Below are 27,618 nucleotides of genomic sequence, written 5' to 3' on the forward strand. Positions count from 1 at the left end.
GATTCTGGAAGTCAACCCAGGGTCACCTCTCAATGGCTTTATTTGTTATACTTCATAATACATTATTTACAGCTCAGCGCCTGTAGCTCAGTGGCTAGAGAGCCAGCCACATACATCAGAGCTAGCAGGTTCAAATCCAGACACGGCCCGCCAAACAACGATGACAACTACAACCAAAAAATAGCCAGGCATTGTGGTGAGTGCCTGTAGTCCCAGCTACTTGGGAGGCTGAGGCAAGAGAATCACTAAGACCAAAGAGTTTGAAGTTGCTGTGAGCTGTGATGTCACAGCACTCTACCAAGGGTGACATAGTGAGACTCTGTCTCAATAAACAAACAGACAAAAAAACATTATTTACATAATTATTTACATTATTTAAAACAAGCTCTACCCCATGCTTGCCTTGCCTGTGTTTTCTGATTCTGTCACTTACTTTGGTAAACCTGCTTAGTATTTCAACATGAAATATACTTTTGTCTCTGGTACCAAAGCTTGATTATGCAGTATAATTACCCATATTTTCATTACTGTAAGAAGATGAAGGGATATTATGGATTGTCATCTACAATAGCTATGACAGTGTTTAATAAAAGGAACTTTCTATCAGAATCAGAATTTAATATATTGTAGTTTCAGAAATGTTCGCTGGATGGTATTCAATGGATTACCAAATGTCAGCATATAATTTCCTTTGTACAAAGTAATTTAAATTATATGCAAAATCATGTAATCAGAGCACGATTATGATAAATACATTTTAGCCTGTAGTTTCTGGCCTGTTATAAGCAGAACTTAGTGAAAACTGATGAAGATGTAAAGCAGTTGATATTTTTGTGTTAGTTGTGGGCCTACTAATGTAATTATTCTGCCATCTGATAAAATTATTAATATGCAACATTGCACAAAGTCTCAAAATTATTTTCTTAAATCATATATTTTCTTAAGTATATATATTTATACTTATATATATATAAGTTTCTAATAATGTTACACAATGCTTGATAATAATGCTTTGGGTTTATCATTGATTATATTTTCACTCTTTCCCACCAATAAGCAAATCATCTTTTCATTTTAGACAGATAAAGGCAGCAATTGAAAATACAGGTTAAATATAGTATTAGGAAGGGTGCCTCTAACCCATCACTTAGTTTTTCAGGCAAGACACATTTTCACATCAGGAATGAATACTCTTCTTTTTATTGTCTTTTCCTTTTTCTAGACTTTTCCTTTCTGTCCTTTTTCTTCAGTTTTGAATTTACATCAAGTCAATTAAAAGGCACATCTATTTTTTCTGACCTCTGGCTTTACACATACACACACACACACACACATATAAATAATTAAGGGATTTTATTTGATAAATCAAGAGATCATTTTTATTTTTAAAGATTTTCAAACCACATAACTTTAAGTTTACATTTTTGAATTTGAGCTGTGTTTTTTTTTCTGTTATTACAGAATATTATAGGAGTATAAATGTTTTGGTTACCTAAATTACTTTCATACACTTTGAGTCAAACTTACAAGTGTGACCATCACCTGGCTAGCGTGCATTATACCTGTTAGGTGTGAATTTATGCCTCCCCTCACTCCCTCCCACCTGCATGCTTTCCATTGAGTTTTCCTACCAAATTTTTCCTTGAGTATTGATCTATAAGTTCCACCAGAGACTATTTTTCTTGGTGAAGATTTGTAAGAGTGGAATGAATACCAAGCACTACTGGGTGGTATTATGAGTTTAAAATGTAATGCTGACCAGGCACGGTGCTCACATCTGTATCTCTAGCACTTTAGGAGCCTGAAGGAGGAGGATTCGTTAAGGTCAAAAGTTTGAGACCAGCCTGGGCAATATAGCAAGACCTTGGTTCAAAAAAAATAAGAAAAAATTACTCAAGTGTGGTGGCATAAACCTGTGGTTCAGGCTATTTGGAAGGCTGAAGCAGGATTGCTTGACCCCAGGAATTTGAGGATGCAGTGAGCTATAATTGTGCCTGCACTTTAGCCTAGGCAGCAGAGCAAGACCTTGTCTCTAAAATAAATAAATAATCACATATATAAATAAATAAATAAAAATCTAGTGAAAAGTTTCTTGGGCAATTCTTAGATTGAGAACATAAAAAGATTTAATACATTTCTATAATCATGGATTAAATTTATAGGTTTACATTAAAACACTGCAGAAATTATAACCGGAAAATAGTTAAAAAAAAAAAAAGGAAAGTTAATATAGTTTATATCATAAGTTTCTTGTTTGTTTGTTTAGTTTTATTTTTTTGTTTTTTTTTATGTAGAGATAGTCTCACTGCAGCCCAGTCTGATCTTGAATGCCTGGCCTCAAGCAATCATCCCCCCTTAGCCTCCCAAAGTGCTAAGATCAGTGAAGTGAGATTCTGAGCCTGGCCAAGAAATGGATTTTAAAGCATAAAATAATAATAAAGAAAATAACATTACTATATAATCATAAAATATTTAACTAGGATGTAACAGCAGTTCTAAATTTTATTTACCTAATGACATAAAAGCAAAGCATGTTCAACACAAACTAAAAAGGGAGAAAGAAACACCTCCATCATCTTAACAGAAAAAAGTAACCTGACTCTCTGGCATTGGGGATTAAGCAGAATAAAATGCTTGACTGATTGGGTTTATATATAATGCTAAACCAATAACTTCAGAGTACATGTTCTGGCAGAAGCACACATGGAACATTTTAAAACTATACTACTTGTGGTGCCATATAGGATTAAAAAAAAAGAAAGAAAAAATAGGAAAAGAAGACATAGGCTGATACTCTATAAATCAGTGGTTCCCAACTTTCCTAATGCCATGAGTCTTTAATACAGTTCCTGTGGGTTGTGACCCTCAGGTTGAGAACCACTGTTAGAAATAATACTGAGTCAAAACCATCTCAATATTTCAGTAATAATGTGCTGTCAGTAAGATTTTACAGCCTCATCAATAATAAATGAAAACATAAAGTGCTAAGATGTCAATCACATTGAAGATTATAAGATGTTTGTGGGGAACATTAAAAGAAATATTATTAAAGGAAACTTAAATAAATTGCAAGCTGGACTATGTCTAGAAAAGAAATTATTTACTATCACAATTGTCACCATAATTAATAGATTCAGTGATATTCCAAAAAACACAGATTTGGAAGCAGCAGTACTTAGGAGCAGATTTTAAAATTTATATTGAATAGCCAGAGATTTTGAAGAATGAATTGGGGGACTTAACATACCAGATAAGAGATCATAAAATGTAAAATAGAACATCCTTTAAATTTTAATTCCAAATAAGAGACTTCCTCTCTGGTAAGTGATTCTCAGACAGTCATGCTACACAGTGATACCTCCTTTCCATCTCTGAATTTTCAATGCCACCATTTATTTTGCTTTTAATTTGTCAGACATTGGGATGAATTATTTGTTTTTCTTTTTCCAAAACTGTCTCTGATCTACTAAAATGACCTATGAGAATATACTTATGTATTTCTCCAAATGGGCTGCATAATACTTTGCATATAATATATTTCTAAAAAAGGACATGTCCACCTACGTATGTGTATGTATCATACATGTTAGATATGGAAAAATTGGTGTCCTATAAAACTATAAATAAAGGAGTCACACAGTTGGCTTGAGTATCAGCAAATGTCATGCAGTCTTTCAGTCCCCATGAAGTCATTTCTCCCAAATTTTACCTCCTTGGGAATTAGTAGCTGCCTTTACAGATTTGCAATATTTCTCCAACTGAAGTTTAGATTGTTCATACTTCTTACTACTTTTGATTATTTCATACATTTATTATGTTCATAGACTCTTAGTTCTTGAGTCTTCATTGGGTGTTCAGGTCGTATTTCCTTCTTATTTCTTTGGCACTGTGCTTTCCTGATTCTCTTACATGAATGTGGTTTTAACCATCATCTTGAAAGATGTATTTGCAAAAAAATGTTAATTTTTTATGAAGGCAATGAGTAGCATTTGTGGTGGGAAGAGGTCCTATGCTCAAACAAATTTGAAAACTCTTGGAACAAGTAAGTTGAAAGAGTAGCTTCTAACTTAGTTGTAATAAATGGGTTCTATATTTTGTAGAAGAGAATAAAGATGGTTAGTCTCTCTCAGAGCTGCTTAGAGTGCCTTGCAAACACTTGCTGATTGTCATGTTGTAAAACTCCCAATTCTGGCCACTTTCTGCCTTCCCAGTGAAGTGACTGTGATGATAAAGTGAAAGTCATAATGTCTGTCCTGAGCTACATCAAATGTGATTCTATAAATAATCTGAAGCTTCCCTACCTACATTTGACCCCTTAAATCACATGGAAGTTCTTTTCCATCTAAACATTTCACAGAGTGATATAATTGATTCGGTGACTCACCGTGGAAAATTAGGTCAACATAACATTTTGAGGATCTACTGTGTGAAAAACACTGTGAGATGTGCCAGGAGTTCATGAATAAATAGAACTCAATCCTTACTCTTGAAGAGTTCATGATTTGTTTGGGATGACAGTGTGATAAATGGATGAACATAATATGTTATGGTTAGCACTGGGACCAAAGGAGGAGCATACAAACACATCACTATGGGAAAGAACCCAAATGCCAGGGCTTGGTTCACTGAGCAGCTCAGAGATGTTCAGTAGCTAACGGAGATAATATATGGTAAACTTCTTTTGGGTTCCTGCTCAATTTGTAAACCATTTCTAAGGATTGTCCACAGCCTTAAAGGCTTCATTTTTCTGTAGCCACATGTACCACGAAATCAACCAATCTAGTGGTTGAAGGCACTGGGGTGGCCTTCTGGTCTGCTTGAGCAAGCCAGCTTTGACAGAGAGGCTACAAAACTTCATTTGTGAGCTTAGACAGAATCAGTGAATAGTAGCATCCTTTTAGAATCTATAGGAAATGAGATTTCCTCAAAGAGAGCATAAGAAATGATACTGAACCATTATTTCTTGAAGAAAGCAGAACAGAGAGACTACATATTCCTGGAGAGTAATAGAAAGGTAGGCTTCCTGGAAGTGTAGTGGGCTTTAGTTCTTAGTACTAGGTCCCTTGAGACCTATCTATACTTTGTCCAGTAGAGTGTTTCCATAAAACACTCAGCATAAACCCTCCCTTTCTTTAAGAGTTCTATTCTTTGTAATTTAACAATTTCAAGACAAGACACTATGTGTGAAGTGGCACAGAGAAAAAGTTAAGGAGAATTTTGAGTTATAGAGGAAAAGGGTATTTTTATTTAGCTAAGTAATTTTTTGATTCTTATGAGATCTCTTGGGGTTCATTGATCAAAATGCTCTTCCTGATGTTACTTTTTCAATACTATAGAAATAATTCAATTAGATATGATAATACCCTAGCATTGGTAAGTTGGAGCTCAGGAAATTAACAAAGGATCATTTAAAAGTGTATAGTAGAGAGAGGAAGCAAGGTGTAGTGTAAGGAAGAGCCTTGGGTGACACTTGTTAGTTATTGGACAAGCATAGTGATGAACATATTACTCATCCCCAGTTTCCCCAGGTATTTACCCTGGAAAGGCCTTCTGTGTACCACTGTGGTGCTGAGATGCAGAACACTGACTGACACCCTCACCTGCATCCTCATCCTGAGCAAGTGGAATTCAGCGTATAGTTGACCCTTGAACAATGACACTCCACACATGTTAAAAAAGTGTGTATAACTTTTGACTCCCTAAACATCTAGCTACTAATAGCTTACTATTAATAAGAAGCCTAATGATAATATACACAGCTGATCAACACATATTTTCTACGTTACATGTAGATATATCATGTGTTCTTACAATATAGGCTAGAGAATATATTTACTATTCATTAAGTGGAGGTGAATCTTCATTCTCAGTTTCACACTGAGTAGGTTGAGAGGAAGGAATAGAAGTCTCAGGGGTGGCAGAGGCAAAAAGGAAAGGGGGTAGAATGGGAGGTAAGAGATGCGGAACACTCAGTGTAATTTTATTCAAAAAACTATGCAGGGAAGTGGATCCTCACAGTGACGTCCTCAAGTGTCAACTGTAATATTGTGTGATTCAATGTCAATAACTAGAACTAGATGATTTACTACTTGGGAGGCTTAGAATCACTTAAGCCCAAGAATTTGAGGTTGCTGTGAGCTATGATGTCGCAGTACTCTACCGAGAGTGATAAAGTGAGACTCGGTTTCAAAAAAGAAAGAAAGCAAAGAAAAGAAAAAGAAAAACAGAACTAGATGATTTACTTGGTTTCACTTCTGAAGCATTTTTTTAGTTCTTTCCCTTTGTCCACCAAACCATAACCATGCCCAAAAGGTTGAGTATTTCCTTTGTTTTTTCTGCGTGGGCCCAGTTGCCTGTCTAGCTCCTATTTGCAATACATGAACTGAAAGTTTGCATTAATTTATCATCTTCTTTCTGGGTAATGGCTTCTGTTTAGCTGTAATTCTCTGCACTGGACCCTCTTCCATATGGCAAAGTACTGAGGTAGAACTCCAAACTTCCAAGTAGCTCTCAATCCTAAACTCCCATATTGTTCTTGCTTTAACTGTTTGCATTCCTAAAGATATCTTAAAACTCCAGTCTAATGTATCATATTATGTTCTTTTTCTATAAAAGTGTGTGTTATAATCTTAGATTTGTGATTTATATCCATTTAATATAGAAACTTGCTTAAATTCTCTGGACATACTTTTTCAAATTTGTGAAATGTTGGGGTGGGGAGGATCAAGATAATCCAAAGATTGCCATACCAGTCAAGTTGTTACAGTAGACGTCACTTATTCACAAGGGAATGCCTGAATCCATGGATAGTAACAAACCTAATTGTCCTCAATCATAACAAGCTTCTGTTTATGTCTTCCAGTCACAAATTTAATGCTTTTTCCATCTGAACTAAGCCCTTTCCATTTATTGTGGCTATTAGCAACTGCAGTTTGAGGTGTCCAGCAAAACTAGCATGGGATTCTTTCTTCATTTTCACCATTTCACAGTTAAAAGTTTTGTTCTTACCATAAATCTTAACAACCTCAACATAAAATCTTTTTCCTTTCAGTATTAAGTGAAGAACTTTCACCTTCTCACTTAAATGAAGCACACGTTACAGCTTCTCTGACAAATCTCCAGCATCACCACTCTTGTGCTTTGGGGCCAGTAATAAGTCAAATAGTGGTTACTTGACCACAAGCACTGCAATGTTACCCCAGTTGACCACGACTAGTCAAACGTAGATGATTACTAAGTGACTAAGGGGTAACATCTACACTGTGGATATTCTGTACAGAGGAATGCCTCACGGCGTGGGCACTATGCAATGGGAAGTTGTGAGTGAACATTATGGAAGTTAGGATTATGGGAATAACACTAGATTTATATAATAATAAAATGATTCTACAGAAGTTTTGTAATCAAGGTTAATTGGACAGATAATGGGCAAGGGCATGAGCCTCTGCAAAGAAATGTATTGGTGAAAACAGATACATAAACACACCATACTGGGGGCTTCATGAGACAGAGTGGCACAAACATTAAAAGACTTTAGGAAAATAAGACTGCAAGAGCTTGACTGAGGTCAGGGAAGGCTTCAGGGAAAAGGCCTGCAAGGACCTGGCTGAAGCCAGAAAGGACCCTAGGAAAGAAGTCTGTAAGGGACTGGCTAGGGCCTGAAACGGCTTGGGGAAAAGGCATGAAAGCTTGATCTATTACCTACAAAGACTCTGTATCATGGTCTTTGAAGGCAGGAAGTCATTCTAAGATTAACTAGAATGGCAGGGGCAACTGACTCACTAAGCAAGAAAAACTAGTTCTTGTGGGTTGAAGTAAGAGGAATCAGTTTCTTTCTCCCTGGTTCCTGATATGAGTAGGGCATCAACTAATCTGCCCCCAAGAAACACAGAGGATAACTGAGTTGTATCTAGCTTCTAAGTCCAAGTTCCCTTTACTCTGGTTTCTGTAATCCTGGTAGTGACTGATATGTATTTTAGGAAGTAAAAGTATGAAAATGGCTAAAGGGTAATCAGGTGAATAATAGAGAATTAGAGCATGAGACACTACAAGGGTGATGTATACTATTGTTGTTGCAAACACCAGTTTGCTGTTTGAGGGATAATAAAAGTAATAAAAGCTGAGTTTATTGGGAGTTCGGGGCCTGCACCTTTTCTCCCATTGGGTAGTGACCCCCTGGCTCACCCTTTAAATCTACACTTCATCTCTGTGTCTTTATTTTCCTTCATTCCTTTGACACTGCCAACACTGGGAAAGAACTACAGAGCTTCTAGTGGGGCTACTCCCAATAGAAAGTAACAGGATGGCATGAGATTTCATCATGCCTCTCAGAATGGTGTGCAATTGAATACTTATGAATTATTTATTTCTGGAATTTTGCATTTAAAATTTTCAGACTGGCCTTGCTGCAGGCAACTGAAACCTCAGAGACTTAACTCCCGAATAAGGAGGGACTGCTGTAATGCCCATTATAATAGAGCGTCCTTCTGCTTTTCTCTTCCAGGAATTTTTCCATCCTACTGTGTCTAACACCATAGTAGCAAACTGGGAGCTGGACACTGTTATGAGCATTAAGTATTTATTAACTCATTTCCCTTTATGACAACTCAGTCTTCAGCATCCAAATTGTACACTTGAGGAATCTGAGGACAGAGAGATTAAATGACTGACTTTTGTAGTGGTCACATAGGAAATGATTGAATCAAAGCTCAAATTTAGATTACTGAGTGTATGTTTCTAATCATTATACATACTACTTCATATTTTAACCATGCTTCTTATTGCATACCCTTATTTAAAAGATATTACTTGACTAGATTAAAGAATCTAAGACAGCAAAGGAACTTATAGAAAGGTATAGAGGTAGAAAATGATCACTTATATGTGCAGCTGTGGTCCAATTGTGCCTGTGTATGTGTGCATGTGTGTGTGTTAAAAGAGAGGGCAATAGAGACAGAGGGAATGTGTAAGTTTTCCACTAATTATTAACAAAATAATAACAGGTATCTGAAGGTGTTCTGGTTGATTTTATTAAAAGTTTATTATTGAGATTTGGGCACATATCGTAAATGGCACTTTAATGATACTTCTTACCCATATAGAAAATCTATTAAATGTTGTTTCCTAAATTTTTAATCTCATACTTTTCATCCTATTAAATAAATAGAAATCAAATGGTAAGACTCTGCCCCAATCTTGTAAGCAAAAAATAGTCTTGTAGACTAAGTGTTCAGATACTTAGCCAGGCATAGTAGTAAGTGCCAATAGTCCCAGTTACTCAAAAGGCTGATGCAGGAGGATTGCTCAAGGCTAAGAATTCAAATCTACATTCCCCTACGATTGTACCTGTGAATAGCCACTACATTCCAGTCTACCTCTTTGACACAGTGTGATCCAGTCCCTATAAAAGCAAAATGTTTGGACATCTCAGTCTTGCAAGCTGTAGGCATTGTGGGCTGGGAGAGTGTTTTTCTTTTTCTTATTTGCATTATCTCTAGATTGGTGTAAGTGTATAGTTCTGTTTGTATTTAAACCAAATAAGAATCATCTGTTGGATACTTAAGAAATTTCTAGCTCTGAAGAGTATAACATGATACCATTCACAATAGATTAAGGATTATATCTATATATTGAGTAAATGCTATTGGATTATAATCTTGGTTTAAACATTTATGTTAATTTGTCAGAAATCAAATTCAGATGTAGAACAGACTTTAAAAATGACTGTGGAAAGGGGGAGTTGCTACTTGGAAAGCATAAAGTTTAAGTTATACAAGATTAAAAAAAAAGTTTTATAGTTCTACTATACAATGCTGTGCTTATAGTTAACCACACTGAACTGTACACAAAAATTTAAGAGGGGAGATCACATGCTATTATTTTTCACAATAAAAATGACTAAACTATGTTACCCTTATATGTTATATTTTAATAACTAGTGAATCTCAAAGCCAAGATGGTAGCTCATAGTACATAACCAACTTTGCATCACATAAAGCCTAGAGCAGAGAAGGAGAGCAATCACTGTCAGTCTATTACCATTTTGATGACCAGTAGTTTTTCTTTTAGAATTACTTTATTGACTACAAACTAACTCAAGATTTCAAAATAGGCCCAGAAACTGGCTTCTTCCTATGTAGAAGCTGACTGAAAGTCATGACAGTAACAGATGTGCAGAAAGTGATAAGAAAGCAAGCTCCATGTGCTCCACACATATCTTCCCCGCACCAAACAGCTGCAGGAAAATGGAATCAAGAGAAAGAACAATTGACTCAAATTTCCAGATGTTTAATACAGATGTCAAAATGATTAAATGAAAACATAGTTTCCATTCTAATGGTAAATAGAATTCATAGCCAAAATCATTGAAAAACAATTTTTCAAATTATAACTTAGACATTTAAAGAAAACATCAATAAGCAAATAGCATCTTGTCAGTTTATAAACTTCTCATTATAAGATGCTCCATACAACCTTATATAAAATCTTGACTTTATTTATTGGTAAAAAGGGGATCTAGAAGAACCAAATGTCCCAGAGTCCTAATTTTGAAATATGTTGTTTTATTCAGTGGGGAAAAATGTCACCAAGAACCACCATTCCACATAATTGTGATTATTAATCACCAGTAGAAAATTAGTCATTACCCAAGAGACATGACCTTTAAAAAGAAAATTATTTGAGAGTAGAGTCATTTTAAAAAGCCTTAACTTTACACGTTGTACCAAATAGCTACCCATAGACCTTTTCATAAAATATCTTGATGAAAGGATTTGTCTAACAAATGACTATACACCTTCATCAATCTATGAAATTTGGTGTATACACAACATATTATTAATTAAATGTTATGGTTAGCTTCCAGCAATTTAATCTGTACTATTCATTTCCCTTCAGTACAATGACCAGGTCACTAGGTGTGGCAGTGACTTGAACACTTGACTGCAAATATGAAAGAAAAATTCATACAGCCAGTTAAAGCCTGGTGTTGGTGACTTTAATGGGAACAATTTAAAATCCAGTAGCAAGCACTTGAGAATCCACCAAGTAAATCACTAACCTCTGCAAGCTGCATTCTTTCCTACTGTTCTTAGGTGCTCTTACAGTCATTGGAAGAATGTGATTGTTTATATTAGAATCAAGTCACCTGGGATGCTATGAGAAATTTTGCTTAGCTGAGTCAAGAAACACTTATGCTAAAACAACTCCTTTCAACTAGTTTTGGTTTACTTGCTTTCTTTTCTTTCTTTCTTTTTTGTAAAAGGAAATAAATTCCATAACATTAAGAGAATCTGAAATATAAGCACCAGATTCTTCTGATCTTTATGGAATCAGAAAATAGTAACTCTTCATTTTTTCTCAGGAAGCAATGCACTGTAATGATTTGAATATTCTTCTGTAATAGTTTATGAGTTCATTTGATTAGAAAAGAGCTAGTGAAAGTATTCAAAAATACCACCAGCAAGTATGTCTATCCTAAATGCATGTATGTATGTGGATAAACATTCAGTTTTTTCATCAAACAATAGAAACAATAAAAATGGAAATAAATCAGAGGCAGTAAAATGTGATCATTAATGAGGTGGGCACTTTAATAAGTGAAGTAAACAGACAGCTAAATAAGACAATGCATTTTTGCATATATTTAATGATAAATCATTTTTAGCTTGGAAGTAAAGCTAGTAGAATAACTTTGCAATGGCTACTTAGTAGATTTTTGATAGTTTTTCTACTATTGAACCTTCTTTCTAGATTAGTATATTTTAGCATAAATTTTCATTTTATAAGATATAATCAAAAAAACAAAATGTACTTGTATCTCCATAGATATATTGCATTGATTTCATTTTCACCAATAAAAAATTGTGTTCTCAGCAGATATAGTTATTTCTTCATAGATCCTACTGATGTTTAAAATCTTTTGGTTGTAACAACAGAATGCTTCAATTAATACTAATTGGGAAAAAATAGGACTTCTGGCATCATGTACATTGAAAAAACATAATTACATCAACTAAATGTGTTTTTATCCAGTGTTTCATCCTCATAGCAAATAATTCTTGAGTAGGTTGAAATAAATTAGATTTCTTAATATCAACCAGATATTCAGGGAATAACATTGTGTTTTCAGTCTAACGCACCTTGAGTTTTCCAATAATTAAGATTTGTTTGACCTTTTTACAACCCACATTTGAATAATGGTACTGAAAGTAAGCCTGGATTTTGTCATTATTTCTGGAATTTTCAAACATGTTGAGGAGTTACGTCTCTGCAAACATTTATGTCTCTATAGCTTTAGCAAACTTTTCTCTAAAAATTACTAAGCTAAGAATTACAGGATAAAAAGGGAGAACATTAAATAAACAGTCAAAATGGTTTGAATCCCATTGGTCTACATAACTTACTTCACATGCCAAAAACAATGGCTAAAATAATCACATTTCCTTTCCTTTTCCTTTTGTTAAATGATTGCTATTTTCTGGGAGCTTCTTTTAAAAGATGCTGTCAAATAGATTACTTTAGATCACCATCCAGAGTCCATTTCTTGCATTATTTTCCCAATTGCTTTACAATGTAGAATAGAAGAATTTGAGAGAAAAGACTTCAGGATAAGTGATTTTTATCACGAAGGGAGATTTGGGAAGTGTCTTCAAGGTGGGGTACTACTTGAAGGACAGGGTGCCTTCATATGATCAATTTGCAGAGGTGCTACTGTTCTCCAGAGAGACAAAATCAATATATTTAGATATGTGGAGGATAGATTAGTGGAATTAACCCATGTGAATATAGAGGGTGGCCACTGTGTAAATCATGGAGTCCAAATGCTGAGGAATCTGGTGGTGATGTCCAAAAACAAGACAGGAAGAAGATAGAGGAACATATTTGCTTTTTCTCTGTTTTCTTTGCCCTAGACACCCAGATGATTAGATGATGTGCACCCATATTGAGAGTGAATCTTCCCCACCTACTCCATTCAAATTCACATGCTAATCTCCACTGGAAACACCCTCACAGACACACCCCAAAATAAAGCTTTGCCAGGTTTCTGGGTATTCCTTAATTCAGTCAAGGTGACAGCTAAAATTAACTACAAATAGTTAGTGTTCATCTTGTAATGGGAGAGGCAATATATGTGTGTCTTCCAATCCATTATACAAGCATCTCCTAACCATTAAAAGGGCAGTTACCACATAGCTAGAGGTTCCCTCATGCCTGTGAGGGAGCAGATTTGTTCAGCATGAGATTGAGATGAAATGGCTGGAGCTCTGTGTTACTTTTTCAGCCTTCTCCCTACAGCGCAGGCCTGTAAGACACCTCTCCCCTACTGTCCACATCTGCATGGACTGTCTTTTCCTCTTTCCTTTCCCATGGCCACCTGTACGATTTGGCAGCACTTCATTTTGATTACGTATGTGCTTTTACCTGTGGCTTTTATGCAACTCGGGTTTATGAGGGAGCTAATTCCCTGTGAGATGACCTTTGTTACCTAGAAAACAGGAGCTCATGGGCTTCCCTTCCACCAGTGGACAACTAAGTAGAGGATTCCTTGAAGGGACAATTCTGACACAGCCCAATTGTTCAAAGTGACATCAACTCAATTCAAGAATTCCTAGCTTGGCTTCACTCCTAACCCCTGTTTTCCCCAGTCACTCACAATGAACTACCTGCATTTAAGCCTTTGTTGCTGACTTGGCTTTGAGGACAGGAGGTTGGAAGAACTCCAGGATAAAGGAAAATCAAGTCACTAAGGGCTTAACTAAAACATATCAATGGGATGGTGACATTCCCCCATAGGGGGAAAGAAAGATCATTATTTTGCCAAATGATAATGAGAATAGTAAAAATATTAATACATTTTATACTTGTTAATATTCATAATTAAATTAAAAAGTTTAATAGAAACATTTAAATTTACTTAAGCTACTGCTGAGTCAAACAATTAAGGCAACCATGTCCAAGTTACTGTCTTCTAAGAGTGAAGGTTATCTGTTGTTTTTCATTATATTCAAATGGCATGAAGCCAGAACATTGAGGACTTATGGAATTTCCTTTCTGTTTTACTTGGCAGAAATTCGTAGTGCAATATGAATCCACCTACCTCTAACTGATGCTTTATCTTTTACATAAATCATGTACAGAGAGTTTCAGGAAGACATGAGCTATTGAAAAAAAAAAATAAATGCTTTTTTCACAAAATAAATAAAAAAAAATTCCATCACAGCTGTTCTCTGAACATTTTATTTCTTTCTAATTCTTAAGAAACAAGGTGGGAAGGCGCCTGTGGCTCAAAGGAGTAGGGCACTGGCCCCATATGCAGGAGGTGGCAGGTCCAAACCCAGCCCCAGCCAAAACCTGCAAAAAAAAAAAAGAAAGAAAGAAAAGAAAAGAAAAAGAAATAAACAAGGAAATTTTACTAACTAACATCATGGGTTATATTTGTATATAGTCCCTCTTCTGTTTACCCACAAGTAATAATTCTAGTCTATTTTACTATTTTTGTTGCAAGTCATCTCATTGTATATTTTTTTCTTTTGTTTTTGTCTACATGAGCATATGTAAATAACAACCAAAACATTTGTCTAAATGGACCTGTGAATATTAAGTCCATACACGTCAGGACTCAGAGGTTGTGGACATTCAACTCCCCACTGACAATTCACAAGCAGTAGTGCTGTGGCGTACAAACTTCTCAGCCATGCAGTGACCCTGACTCTCCCTCTGTCCTCTCAGTATGTCTCTCCCACCTGTTCCCTTCTATATTTCTCAAGATTACACACTTAACAAGTTCAAGAGCTATTTGTCATTTACATCATGGATATTGACCCCTTGGTTCTGTGTTCTTAACCACTACAATATGTTTTATCTTGATGTAAACAAATCCCTACCAGAGTATAAAAGAAGCATTAACACAGAGACAAAATCAAAAGACCATGCATCAGATACACAGAGGAAAACACCTTTGAAGCAACAGTAATATTGTCAATGAGTAATATTAATCAATTGCTCTTTGACTTTTATGTGATGTCCATATATGCAAAACAAGTAAGATATGTTCAAAAGAATTCCCATATATGTGAAAAAGTATGATAGGCTGGAAAGTCAAGAACACTGTCGACATCTTGATCACTGTCTTAATCTGCACATCTCTGTCTATTTGATTCATGTATTATTAGCACACAGCCGTCCTATGAAATTCAGGCCACCTACATTTTATTAGAGTCTTATAAATGTTGGCAAGAACTTGAAGTAATTTTACAACTTATATTGTGAGGATTTATAACATATCTTCTCCCCCATTGTACAGTAAACTCCTATTTATTATAGACATATAATACACAGCGGCAGTTGGATATTTTGATGTTTTACATAAGCACAATATGTTTATAATTTAGGCTCGCCACTTCAGGTGACCTTTAATTGGAACACCCAATGTAAGCAAAGCTATGAACACAGGTGTAATTAGGTAAGCTCCTAATTAACCACGCTCTTGGGTAGATTGGTGGGGAATACTTAGTTAAAATGATAAAGTAAATCCAGCTTCTCCCTTTAAATAAAATACGTCTCACTAACCAAAAATAGCCATGAAAGTGAAGTCTCAAATAAAAGTTACAATGGTGAAAATAGTTTTTTTTTGATGGAGAAAGTTTGGTCTGATGAGGTCTACCAAACTAAAGTATATCTAATTGAACTAAATATTAACTGTAGTAGCATTTTTTTTTCTTTAGAATATATCTACACAGACTTATTAGTTAAATTGAGCGTTTTGTTTCAAAAATCAGCCACATGATGATTATGTTGAGGGTTAAGAAGAAATTCTATCAAATGGGAAATAAAGATATAAATAAAAAAACAAGGTATGTGTGAATATGTGTAGGTATGTATAATTTGTATATCGATAGAAATCTTAACCCTCCAAATCAATTTTCAGTTGTAGCAAATATTTTCTATTTTTATTGTATTTTGTGCACTACTTAACTTATATGGAGATATCATTTTAAGTTATAGTTTGCTGAAAATTTTAATTTTAAAATTCTTTAAAGGGTTTAGTATATTGAAATGTGAAACTTCCCTTCTCTTTTTTTTTGTGGATTAAAAGTAATTTTTTTATTAAATGATGGCTGTGTACATTAATGCAATCACGGGGTACAGTGTGATGTTTTCATATACAATTTGAAATATTTTCATCAAACTGGTTAACATAGCCTTTATGTCATTTTCTTAGTTATTGCGTTAAGATGTTTATATTCTACTTTTAGAAAGATTCACTTGTACCCTTGTAAGATAAACCATAGAGGTGATCCCACTAATCACCCTCCCTCCCTCCACCTATTCACCCCCCTCCCCTCTCCTCCTCCTTCTCCCCATATTCTGCAGCCCAATTCATAATAGCCAGGTCATGGAAGAAGCCCAAATGCCCATCCACCCACGAATGGATCAATAAACCATGGTATATATACACCATGGAATACTGTGCAGCCATAAAGAAATAAGGAGACTTTGCCTCCTTCATGTTTACATGGATGGAGCTGGAAAATGTTCTTCTTAGCAAAGTATCACAGGAATGGAAGGCAGTGGAAGGGGGAGGAGGAGGAGGCAGGTTGGGCAGAAGAAGATGGAGGAGCCAGAGGTTGAGAATGTGCAGGAAGAAACGCAACTGGGTCTTCCTGGGGATTCAGTCAAGAGTAAGGTGACCAGACCAAAAGTGGGACAATTTTTAACAATTTGTCCTGGGTCCCGCAGCATTTTTAGAAAGTCCCAATTTTTGGAAAGAATGCATGACAAGCCAGGGAACGAGGGAGAACAGGAAGGGAATATACGGTTTCAGCTGCCATCTGCCTATTTTGCCAGGATATGAGTTTTATATTATTTTTGTTAATTTTATAATGTTAAACTCTAATAATAACAAATAATTGTTGAGAACTGATTATCGAGAACTGCTTATCAAAGTTTGGTGTGTCTCCCCACCCCACCCCCAGTCAATGGTGTACTACTTTACCAACGTTAAAATCTGGTCACCTTTCTCAAGAGCATCGCCAATCTACAGGGCAGCAAGATGTTTGCTGAGATTCTGATGAAGATTGAGGAGCGCATCAGCCGGCCAAAGCTTCAGAAGCAATGGGACACTGGCAGCAGCCCCCATTACCGGGTCATGGTGGACGCCAAAGAGCGGACTGGAGATGGAGAAGGAGCCGAACATTGTCGGTAAGTTTTCCCGGCATAGGTACTCGGGAGGTTTCCTGAGCTGGAGCCCTTGGTCCCAGTGCGCTGGATGACTTCCCCATGGTCAAGGAGCTGGGCCGCAGCCTGAACAAATGCAGGAATGGCCAGAACCTGCAGCATCCTGACAGTGCCACCATCACTGTGGTCCCAGTGGCTGCCCCCACGACGCAGGGGCAGCAGCAGAGCTGGAGCAGCTGGCCGAGGTCCACACGTGGCACTGGAGCTGACTGCCTCAAAGCACCACATTCACGAGTGCGTGGAGTCCCTCATGTCCCTCATGTCCCTCTCTGCGCCCAACCTGTCCATCATCATCATCATAATCATCCGGGTTCGGCCGCCAAGATCATGGGAGTGTCCCAGGAGCCTGACCAACCCATGCCAAGAGGCCGCCTGCACATCCTGCTGCTCAGGGCCCAGCACAGGACGTTGTCCGGCTTCTCATCTACCTGCGTGCTGCACACACCAGCTACATCCACCACAGTGGCATCGCGCAGTCACTGCCCTGGTCTCCAGTGGAAAGCAGCCCACGTGGATGGTTTCCAAGAAAGTGAGGAACTGAAGGATGAGATCAAGCTCGAATTTGACAAGTGGCAGGAGCCGCCGGTGAAACAGTAGAAGCCCCTGACCACTTCCCGGTCTGTGAGTGAAGGAAGACAGGTGTCCGCAGGTACTGCAAGGTGAAGGAGCGGCTGGGCTGACAGAGATCCGGCAGCAGGCCCACCGCGTGAGCTTCGGAGCGATCCGGGAGGACCTGGACCCAGCCCGGACCACCTGGGCAAAGCAGGGAGTGGGCGGGCATGTGCAGCAGACACAGGTGAATGAGGCCACCAATGCCACCATCTCTAAGACACCACAGCAGACCCTGCAGAAGCAGAGCGTGGTGTGCGGTGGGAAGTCAGCCATCTGAGACAGTCTCCTGTCAGGTGACAGTGTGGTCTTCACCCGCTCCAGGGCCTGGAGATTGTGAACCCACAAGCAGCAGAGAAGAAGGTGGCTGAGGCCAACCACAAGCACTTCTCAGGCATGGCCGAGTTCCTCAAGGTCAAGGTTGTGAAGAGTTCATGGTGTCCACCTGAGTAGCTGCCCCCTGAAGGCAGACAGAGGCCTAGCCTTTCTGATGAGAGTGGGATTAGGCCTGGGGCTTACCGCCTTGACAGCCTGACTTGCCCCACAGTGTGCACCCCAGTGCTGGACTGTCCAGGGTGGCCTGGGGAGAAGTTCAGGTGGCCTCCCCCAGCCCCAAGAGCATTGTCCCATTCAGGGAGAAGAGGAGGTTTTCATCATGACTTGTCTGTTTTATTTTAACTAGGAAAGGAGACGTTTTGCGGGGGAAAGAGTACAATTAAAACCACATCATCATTCTTGAGATACTTTTACTAAAATGCCCAATGCAAAGGTACATTTCAAAACTATTAAGAGTAGAATATAAATGTCTTAGCACAACAAAGAGGTAAGCAAAGTGATGGTTACGTTAAGCAGTTTGATGTAAACATTCCACATCATATGTCAAATCAACATGTTGTACCCTATAAATGCATTAATGTACACAGTTATGATTTCATAAAAAGAATACAGACATGGTGAAAAATTACAAAAAATAGAAAGTAATATCAATAAATCTTTCTATATCAAATTGTGTAACTAGTTGTCTAGGTAAATAATAAGGCTTTGACCAGTAATATGCTGGGATTATCGTCTGTGTGAGAGTACCACATCTAAGGGACTATAATTCCCATCAAAGACATATTCCATTCAAAATGTGAGGTCAGAGAGAGAAAGAAATTGCAAGCCCCCTGACTAAGTTCCAGGTTAGAACTCTTCTGTGTAAATCCCCATTGTCACAAACCCAGCCATGTACACTGGAGGAGAGAGCCCCCAGGCAGGCACAGATCCCAGTACAAGACTTCTGGCTGCTTGATCTGGCTTCCAGAACTGAGTGAAATCTATTTTCTCCTTCTCCTACTGACTAGGCCTGACCAGAACCCTAACATGGTCACCCTCTGCTATGGTCTGAATATTTCTGCTTCACTCAACATTCATGTGTTGAAATGGAACTCCCAGTATGATGGCGTTGGGTGTGGGGTCTTTGGAAGTTCCTGAGTGGGATTAGTGCCCCTATAAAAGAGGTGGGAGGCAGCTTCTCCATCTCTTCCATGATGTGAGGACACAGCGATAAGGCACTACCTCTGACCCAGAATGCCGTCCACACCTGACACTGAATCTGATGGCATTTTGACCTTATGCTTTCTAGCCACTGGAACTATGAAAAATCAATTGCTGTTGTTTATAGCCTACCCAGTTTATGGTATTTTACTATAGCAATCCACATGAAAGGGAGGAGTGCAGAGACAGTAAGGCACTGGCGTCTGGTTCCATCACCTGGAGGGTGTGGGTAGGGGCTGGAGATAGCAGGTGCCTGTGCCCAGCCATCAGACCAGTTGCCTATGAGCAACTGGAGAGATACTCTGACCAGAAGCAGCATAAAGGGCTGCTTTATATATTATCTAAAACTAAACTTATACTTTATTATTATATATCTAATAGGTTTTAGCTATAGTTTGGGCGTCTATAGAAGAATTATTATTTTTTTTCTGCCTTTGGAATGAACAGTGAAAAATTCCTTTGTTTGAGGGAACTTGCCTCAGCATCATGATTCATCCTATTTGACTCTCACATCAACCGAATAAAGTTGATACAATTATAATCCTCATTGTAGAGTCCAAAATGAAATTGAAGCTGAAATTCAGTGATGTACCCAAATTCAAACAGTTAATGTTTGATGGAGTCATGATCTGAATCTGGATATTGGGTCTGCAGACCCCATATGTTTAGCCAAAAAGCTAAGCTGACCCTTGCCATGAATTATTGTGACCCCACTCCATCTCGGTAGGCCCACTGACAAGTAACTTGTACAATGTCTTTTCAAGTTACTCATCAATTGCAATTAATTATGGTAAGATGCTTAAAAACATCCCTATGTCAACAGGTCAGAACCACACAATAAGCATTAGACAAGATGAGTGTTGGTGTTCCTTTCACCTTTTATCAGTCTTTCAATGCAGACGGAACCCAACGCAATGAACCACTTTTGTTGAAAACCACATATTTTAATTTGTATAACTAGACTTCAACCCCAAAGCTTCTTAACTTTGAAAAAATTAATTTCCCTCCCCTCCCCTTCATAAGCCCATAATTGGCTTTCAGGATAGAATGACATACTCAAATAATTCTGCTGCCAAAGTCTTGAAAAGAATATTGTAGTACACTTACATCGTATTCCCTAGTTTTTATTTCAGTAGACATGTGGGAATCCACCAAATATTTACTTGAAGAAAGAAGCTTTTGAAATGCAACCCTTTCCCCTCAACATATTAGATTCTTGATTTAATGCCTAAAGTTGTAAACCATAAAGGAATATAAAAAGCAGAGAGAAAGTAAGTTCATTGTTATGTAGAGTTAAAAATATATATATGTAGTGCTATTTTTACAAGGCATAAAAAATGCTCATAAAATGCCTCTGTCACCCACACTTCTCTATGTGGCAGAAAAGCACAGTTCAGCAATATTTTTATATTTCTCAATTATAGAATCTTATGGAATTTTAGTATCAAACAGAAGAAATTACATCACCTAATCCTTCCTCTCATATTTTTATTTCTTTACCTACTAAAACTAAAGATATTTCCAACTTTAAAACCTGAATCATTTTCAAGGCCAGCTGTTAAAGATTATATGTAAACTCCTATAAAACTAGCTTATATTGGCTTCATGTTGCCAACTCGAGTTGACAGAAATAATATAACAGGTTTTGAGATTTACAATGCAAAACACAAACTGTGTTCCAGTATAATAAACATTAATGAGTATCCTCTCATTTTCTAAGAATTTAGCTATTTAAAAATGCTATCTACCTATTTATAGTAATTTTTCAAATCATGCATGCAGAGTAAATGAGTGCGAAAGTTTGATTGACTTATTCAAGGGCTTAGTGGTGAAAAACAACCACCACGTGTGTTTTAAGCAAAAATAAATAACCAAGTGAATTAGGGGCTTGATCATCAGAGTTAGGTGCTTGCATCAGACCCTTGCCAGGGCTCCCAGAAGTGGCTCCCAGAGCTTAGCAGAACTGACAGTGTGAAGCAACTGCTTAGCCACCATCCGGCCTACTCATGAATGGCATGGTCAATTGACACTGCCCAGCGGGCGGTGTCAGGGAGTTCGTGATTGGCGTATGAGAGGGAGAAGGAAAGGGTGGACATAATCACACAACCACTCATACAGTATAGGAAGAAGGCTGAGCCAAAGCTGTTTATTAGGGATCGGTACAATCTTATACAGGGTTAGTTGAGGGAGACTGGTTACTTCATGAAGCTGAGTCTATATAAGGCTAGGAATGTAGTCTTTGGCCTATGATAGGTTTAAAATGTGAGGGGAGGGCGGAGGGGTTATCCTGTCCTGAGGGGAGGGGCCCTGCGCTGTGCTCTGCGTTTCTGTCTAAGTCTTGTACAATGTAGCTAGTTCTATCTGGTTTTCTTACCAGTACTGGTCTCTTTATCCGGCCTTTTCACGTGGGAGTTGAATTAGGCTAGACTTCCTCTTACAATGTAGTTTAATACTTCTGTTAACCCTTACAGTCAATGTGCTCCATGATGTTTGGTCAAAGTGACCACACAAGGAGCCTGGATTTTTGAAATAAGGAAATGTTCTAAATTTAAGTGGAGAACATAACTCACTTTTAGAACCCTGACTGTATCGTGTCTGGGAAATGTAAACTTTAATTTTTCAGCCCCTAGGATTAAGTGCAGAGTGGGAATCCAACGTGTCCAGCACACCCTTAGGCATATTTTTGAACTGAATAATTAATCAGATATTTTATTGTTTTAATATAAACTATAACAGTAAAAAAACAACACAATTCCTAATGTAGATGGATGCCTTAATATGAACTGGAAGAAATCTTATGGGGTTTGTTTATGGCTATTAAGTTGACATAACTAAATACGCTTGTCAATAAGACTTAAGTGATATTTTAGTCAATTCTATATCCCAAAGTATTAACTTAAAAACTACAAAAAGAGCAACAGGTCTCAGTAGTTTTACAAAAGTAAGACGTTTTGATAAGCAGTCAAAGTCTTCAGTAACTATTGAACCAAGGACACAGAGATAAGTAAAGCACCTGCCTTAGTATTGACACAAGCAAGCTCGACTAGCATTGACTTTAGTGGTGGGCATTCATCCCTATAAATGATAATTAGAGTGATGAAAATAGTTTTTGATCAGCTAAATAGCAAAGGAAAAATAAACAAAACAAAATGATAATTCCACTCTGGAAAATTACATTCAAACTATCAAAGAGTAATTGTTGAAATTGCACTAGGACAGAAAACACAGAACACTCTAGATGTCTTGTCAGAAAAGCAAAGTGCAAAACATCAGCCAACGTGTTACAAGGTTTTCATGTCTAATGGAGCTTAGGAAATCTGCAAGCTTCTAAGTAGAGAATTCAAAATAATGTTTCATTATAACAATAATCTGAAAAATTTTTATTATTATAATATTAAATATTTAAACTCAATTATCAGTGATATTTAATATAAATGCACCATTTCCCTGACCACTCACAAAGCTGTACAGAGACAGGAGACAAAATGATTTAGTTCCATGTCTCTTAAATAATATGAAAATACCTATCTATGCTCACAGAGTAGACTTTCTGTTTATCTCCTTAACTTTCATAATAACAAAACTCTACAGATCTTTGGGAGAAGATTTCTCACTATATATAAATCTGCATCAACCAATAAGTTTTAAATGCTGATGGAGATTTTTCTAGTACATATAGTCAGTTAATGTGTAGACAAATGATTAAAAACTTCATGATGTCTATAATAATCTATTCAACAAATACATTTGGTATCTTAAATGAAAAACATTCTTTTTCTCAAATTCTGCAATACATCCAAGAGCAGAGAAAAGTGGAAAGTAGCAGCATTGTTTAATGCTGGAGCTTGGTTAGAAAACAGCATCTTGAATTGCCATTTACTTTAATTTCAGTGACTAAATTCTAATAGTAGTCATTATTTTTGTTTATGAAACAATGTGTACCTTGGAAAACAAACAGAAAGCATGGATTTTTTTTTTTAAAGCAGAAACCACAATTAGCATATTTCGTGCAACTAACATTTTTACTTTCTGAGAACCACAAAGTGTCTACCACAGTGGCTGAGTGGCTGTATTAACAACCATTTTGTCAACTAATTCAATAACAGGAAAAAACACTGTCCAAAGACTCATTTCCGACTCTCTGTAGATAACAGATAATCAGATTTCATGGATTTGGCTCTAAGAATATAAGTAAAAATAACTGCCATTTATCAAGTTCCTACCATTTAAACTGTGCTATAAATATGTTTTAGCAAGCTTTACAACAACCTTGAAGGATGGCCTTCGGAAGAACCCAAAGCAGAGCTCAGCTAAGCAGCTGAATTCAGAGCTCATCCTGACTCATTTCATGGACAAGACTTGACTCACCCCTGTGTGGCTTGAAAACTTGTTTGCCACGTCCAGACGCCTCTTGCTAGTTCAAACTCCAATGATGTCACTCCAAAAAAATGCCCTTTCCACTTGTCTCTTTAGTACTTGACTAATTTGTCCTCAGAAAATAGCAGGAGTCAAAGTTGCATCAGCAAACAACAAATCAAGAATAGTGTTCTTCAGGCATTATAGTAAAATTAAATTAAATGTAGTTTAGATTTAAATCAGGAAAGCCATTAAAATAATTACACAGACAAATAAGATAGGAACCTACAAAACTCTAAAATTAGAAAGACGCTAAGAGCTGGAAGCTACATAGAAAAAAATTGCTTTTAAAAGTAGGGGTGGGCATTAAGATGTTTTCAGTATTGATTTGGCAATTTGACCCAGGCACTGATCAATCAGAGTGATTAATGATTGAAGACAGGACCAGAAGCAGAACAGCACCACACAGCAGGAAAGAGGGCTCTTTAGTTGTACATTCAGTACTCCCTGAGTAGCTGTGTGACCTTGGGTGCTTTGCTGGACACACCGAACTTTAGTTTACCCACATCTAAAATAAAGAAAATAAAAACATATATAAATCTACCACTAATACAGATGTTCCATGGGGGTTCCGTGAAGTAGCAGGTCAGGGGCTATGCAGAATCTCTCACACTAATGTTAGCTAGAGAATTTAAAAAGCTTGAAGAAATATAATTAGGGATAAAACTTTGAGAACCCTTAGATATGTGAAACATAGAGGACTGGTAATAGGACCCTAAGTGTAAGTAAACTCAATACTAATATCAATGCACCCTCTAAAATTAATAGCATTAGCAGCACTATTAGCACAAATTTTCCATCCTCCTTCCTGACACAGTTCAAGATTTCTATCCTTACAAGTTTGTATGCAATACCTGAAAGTGTGTTTTGCTTCATTGTGAATAATACACTGACACAAAGATGCATTTCTTTCCCTGTTTCTTTTCTTTTAATGAGTCAATCAAGGACTTTCTATATAAATGATTCAAAATTATCACCTTGGCCGCTCCTGTTCTTAATCCCACGTCCTCTTTTCTGAATCTTGCCATGATCCCAGCGATTCAGAGGACGTAAATGCTTAAAAAGGAACACAAATATTAAGGTTGTGTGCCTGCCATTTATATTTCACTATAAATATGGTCTAGCGAGCCTTTAGAGTAACATTGCAAGGTTGGCCTATCATGCTTACTGGGCAGATAAAAAACTGTGGATAATCATCTATCTGGTATTTGGCAATATCTTCTTTGAGGATGAAACATTTAGGATAGTAACTGGGGAGTGGTCTTTTGAGACAGACAAGCTGTGGTCAGAAAGAGTGCTCTTAACTATACCACTTGCTAGCTAGATAACTTTCTTAATCTCTGTATGTCTTTTATCTGTAAATATCAAGCCTTCTTGGCCCTTTCCAGGGAGTGTAGTACCTTCCTTTGAGAAGATACAGAAACTAAATCTCTTCTTCCTTGCTTCACAGCTAATAAAAGTAGAGTTCTAATCTAAATTCCAAGTATTCTCCCCAAACTTCATTGATAATAACTCAATTTTATTCTGTCCTATCTGCTTTATCGCCTTTCTGGTCTTACCAGATTTAGCAAATATAACTAGAGGGTGCCCACTGAAATTTCAATTTCAGATAAACAATATTTTTTATAGAATAATTACACCCCAAATATTACATGGGAAATACTTATAAAAATAAAACAGAATGATAGTTTTCTGAAATTGAAATTTAACTGGGCATCCTGTTTTTTTTGTTTGTTTGTTTTGTTTTTGGCAAACTTTCTTTCTCTTTTTCCTAATTATGTCAAAGAAGATTGATTTTAAATTTAGTACATACTATTGTTAAAAAAATTGGAATTGAAAAAAGATATGGAAGTAATTGTATTGCCATGGAGTTTAATTTTACATAAGGAAAACTAAATTGGGTAGGAAATACTCTAGGTTACATGCACTGAAAGTCTATTTATTAAGTCTACAAAGTATGGCATTCCTCCTTCCTTCTCCATCACAAGAAATAGTTTAAAATGTTAATCAAAACACGTTTTTGTTTTTTTTTTAAGTGACCTTTCAAGTAAATGACTGTGGAAACTGATTTTATTTTCAAAGATACATAAGCTGAGATTGCCAAATTATTTTATTGGACGTCTGACTGATTTCTTTTTAGCATGGGAGAATATTAGAATTTGAGAGCACAGCAGGCATGCCAAGCGTTCAACAACGGGGTTGCAGTCCCACCAAAAGTAACATTTTTCACAGTATGTAAGGACTTGAATTGTTTTTCTAAAAAAAAAAAAAATAGCTCTACTTCGAAATATCACGTATTATCAGCAACAACAAAAATTATCTCTATAGACCTTAAGGCACACAATTAAATTATTTGAAGAACATTATTAGATTTCAATGTCAGAAACATAAAATGTATTTATTACCCAACAAATACCTTGGAAGGTAGAAATGAGAGTTAAAAAGTCTTGGAAAATGTTACCCTCCTAAGAAAAGGGGAAAAATCACAGAAATGCTAAATTTCCTGGGTGTGTCCTCATAGCAGCACTCATTCCAATGCTTTACTCAAGTTGTTCTGCCAACATTCACACTATAGGAAAACACATTTCTAGGCCCAAATGAATGGTGAGATTTGGAATACTGTCTTGGATTCCAAAAGCATATCTCATGGGAACTGTGGAAATGGGAATAACACAGTGGAAGTACTAAGGACTCTTATGCTTAAACTCTGTGCTTCCATAGAGTTTATAAATCCTGCTTTCCAAGGATTTGACACAGCAGTTGATATCAGTTAGCTCCAGGAATATACCAATGTGTCAAAAGGGTAATGAACATTCAAAATATTTACAGAAAGCAAAATTTGGAGAAAAGATTAGGAAAGATCTTTTTAAACATCAGAGAGAGCAGAGAAGACAGGGTCTTTCTTTTAACATTACTGAGAACAGGGGGGAGGGGGGTATTGAATTCCAAATGAAATGCAAACAGATGACACTGAGTACCTACAGTAAAGACAGAAGCCTAAAGACCTAATTAACATTAGGTTAGGTTAACAGTGTCAGGCAGAAATGTAGCAGGGCAGAGGAATATTGGAGAACCCCAGCCACCAATGTTTGAGATTCAAATCAGAAAAGGCACCATGGTCTGGAATGACAGGTTGACACTGAAAGACATCCAGAGAGAACTGAGGCCAGAGACTAATTTCTCTGAAGTCCTTGGCAGATTTTTCTCTGCCATCTGGCTGTGGTTTACAGATTCTTTACATTATATTCCCATGAATATGGGACCTGACCTCTACTTTAACTGTGAGAAATTAAAGGCCTCTATCTACAACTTGGATCAGATAATACAGAGGAAGGAGTAGAAATAGCCTAGGAATGCTGGACTCTAGACCAAAAGTAATGAACTAGAGAAGTCAAAATGTTTGGAGCCAAACTGCTGGTCAAGAGAAAAGGAGATGTGTGATACACGGGAGCCCTCCCTCGAATTTCCACGGACACCTGTAGGGGCATAGGACATACTGAAAGATCAGGCTTTCTGACACAAAGAGAAAATGAGGCTGAATTATTAACCCTAAAATTTAAAGGAATATAGGATATTATGAGTGATGACTTACTGCAGGTTCTTAAGCTTCTTTACATATAAAGTTGCCCATAATACAAAGTAAGAATAAAAAGAAAAAAATTTACACATTTCCCATCTGTAAAACCACATACATTTTTCATAGTCATCTTACATCTGAAATCAGTTTCTTCACCTTTAAAATGGGAAGAATTTACCTTACAAGAATATTAGATATAAAGAGGCAATGTTCCTAAGGCACCAGTGTGGGACCCAAACAAG

This window comes from Otolemur garnettii, unplaced genomic scaffold (assembly GCF_000181295.1).
Source record: "Otolemur garnettii isolate 467f Iridium unplaced genomic scaffold, OtoGar3 scaffold00009, whole genome shotgun sequence".
NCBI classification, from domain to species: Eukaryota; Metazoa; Chordata; class Mammalia; order Primates; family Galagidae; genus Otolemur; species Otolemur garnettii.